A 3,328-nucleotide genomic window follows, 5' to 3' on the forward strand; every position below is an offset into this window, starting at 1 on the left:
ATTTTTTGAAGCGCGATTTTCAAGCCGACCATAGTAATTTTAGTACACGCGTAACGAGCTGTCCTTGCGCTCCATATTAAAAATCTGCCGGATTATTAACAATTTAATATTATTTATTATATATTTTATATTTCATAGAAAATACTTACTAAAATTATTATCCCATCATAATAATTTTTGATTGAAAAACAATTCGTGATAATAATGTATAACCAACTATGTGTCCCAAATCCGTATAACATCATTTAAGATCATCACAATTTCGAGTGTCTATAACATTCCTGACAAAACTGTTTTATAGCATATATAACGGTTTTCAACACTTTCTCTGGACCATGAATAGTATATAACATACGAACCATCGTCCAGCGACATAATTAAAAATAGTTTGAACTGTAATCTTTGATTAATAAAAATCTGGTATATTTATTTATTAATAAGATTAATTATGGATAAAGTTTTACTTGAATGCACTGTGAAATGATTAACATTGCATTGGCGTTCTGCATATTTTACAAGTGATAAATGTCAGTGCAATTACATCTCACATCTTTTACAGAGAATACAATCCACAGTTCAGACAAAAAAACTAATGTAGAAGCTTACCGATAGGTATTGCTAATAATTTATGTATGCCTTCAACCGGGCTACGTTGTACAAATCGGTTATTAAATCCAAATCATTTTCAATAAATTTATAACATTTAAAGGATATACAGCAGATACCAAATACATTAAGTACACCAAAAAAATTAGATACACAAATTCCTCAAAACGCCGCTACTTGCGCGGCTGGCGAATTGCCATAACTGACAGCATTCACGTCCAGGCTTTATTAAATTTAACTTTAAAGCATATGAAAATTATAAACCAAACTGATGTAAAAATTAATAATATGACATTTACGATTCTTCTGTGCTTTAATTTGCATAATTATCTCTGAGTGTGAATCATATGTGTTGTGAGATATTACATCATACTACATCTTATCTTGTAAGATAAGATACTATATGATTTAAAATTTTTACGGGAGTTACTTGAAAAGGTTAGTCGCAAAAAGGAGATAAAATTAAATTATTCAAGTTATGTATCAAATTAGATATTCTAAATTTATAAGAAATATTCAACATGACTTTTTGACTAATAAAATCATTTTCGTAGTTGAATTTTAAAATAAAAAAATCTTAAAGATGTGAACAGATAGATCTGAAAGATCCTTCCACCTTGTATTTGAGGCGAAAAAATGTTAGTGTAATAACACTGAAGATGGTCTACGAAATAGACCGAAACATTTGTTAATAAAATAAATTACATAAATTAATCACTGTGATATTTTAATTTAATTTAGAATGTGTTTTTTTATATAATACGAGTTAGTATATAAAAATATAAATTTAAAATCACAACCTAAAGAAAATTTGAAACAAAAAATAAAATCTAGAAATTATATAAAATTTACATTAAAAAAATATTTGTAATTATTTTACTAATAAATAAATTTATTTCTAAATAAATTTTTTGAGTTTAAAATTTAACTTTTTAATAAATTTTAACATTACATTTTTATTTAAAAATTATATTATTTTTAATAAATTTATAATAAATACAAAATTAAATTTTTTACATATATTAAAAATCTAATTATATTATTTAAAAATAAAACAATAATATATATATATATATATATTACCATATTTAAAAGAATTCTTTATAAAAAATAAATAAGAAAATAGATAAATAAATAAAAAATAGATAAGCTAATTAAGCTAATGGGTTTATACCCCATTTATAAAAGTTCTAATCATTTTCTTTTTAATTTTTATGAATTCATCTAAAATTTTATTTTTTTTATTATAATTCTAGGAACAATAATTACTATATCTTCAAATTCATAAAATTCATGATCGCATGAATAGGATTAGAAATTAATTTATTAGCATTTATTCCTTTAATTATTTATAAAAATAATTTATTATCTTCTGAAGCTTCTTCAAAATATTGTTTTAATTCAAGCATTTAGATCAATTGTTCTATTATTTTCAATTATTTTAATTCTTAAAAATAATATAATTAATGAAACCTTAGAAAAAATTATTTAATAGTTATTTTTTCTTTATTAACAAAAATAGGAGCCGCCCCTTTCCATTTTTGATTTCCTAGAGTATCAGAAGGATTATCATGAATAAATTTAATTATTCTAATAACTTGACCAAAACTATTCGCTTTAAGTTTAACCTCTTATAATAGAAATATTTTTTAAATAAATACAATAATTATTTTATCTCCTATTATTGGAGCGATTGGAGGTCTTATTCAAACTTTTTTACGAAAACTAAAACTTTTTTCTTCTATTAATCATATTAGATAAATACTAGTCTCAACGAATTCAAATATGATTAAATTATTTTTCATTTTATTCTTTTTTATCTATTACATTAATATTAACATTTTATGTTTATAAATTAAAACATTTCAATCAACTTTTTATAATTTTTAATAAAATAAAAAATTTTAAATATTTAACGTTAAATATTTATCTTTTGCAGGATTACTACTACTATAAATAATAGTCCTTTCAATGGGCTTATTACATTACATTACATTATTTACATTTTATCTTCGTTAAACTTAATTCCCCCCACATTTTTTCACCAACATTTCTTACGATTACCAGGAATATCCCAACGATACTCAGATTACCGTGAGCTTATACTATATGAAATATTATTTCAACTTTTGGATCTACGATTTCATAATAAAGAATTATTTTATTCCTATATATTATTTGAGAAAGCATAATTATTAATCGACAAATAATTTTTTCAATTCAATTAAATTTTTCAATTGAATGCTTCCAAAATTCCCCTCCTGCTGAACACAGTTATTCAGAATTACCATTATTAACTAATTCATTTCTAATATGGCAGATTAGTGCAATGGATTTAAGCTTCATATATAAAATATTTTACTTTTATTAGAAATTTCAACATGATCAAACTTAAATCTTCAAAATAGAGCTTCACCTATAATAGAACAATTAATCTTCTTTCATGATCATACTTTAATAATTACTATTTTAATAGGTTACTTAATATTTATACTATTTTTTAACAATTATACTAACCGAAATTTATTACATGGTCAAACTATTGAAAATATTTGAATAATTTTATCTGCTATTATTATATTATTTATTGCTTTCCTTCTTTACGATTACTATATTTATTAGATGAAATTAATGAACCTTTAATTACACTAAAAACAATTGGTCATCAATGATACTGATCATATGAATATTCTGATTTTATAAATATTGAATTTGATTCTTA

This window comes from Teleopsis dalmanni, chromosome X, assembly GCF_002237135.1.
Source record: "Teleopsis dalmanni isolate 2A chromosome X, ASM223713v2, whole genome shotgun sequence".
NCBI classification, from domain to species: Eukaryota; Metazoa; Arthropoda; class Insecta; order Diptera; family Diopsidae; genus Teleopsis; species Teleopsis dalmanni.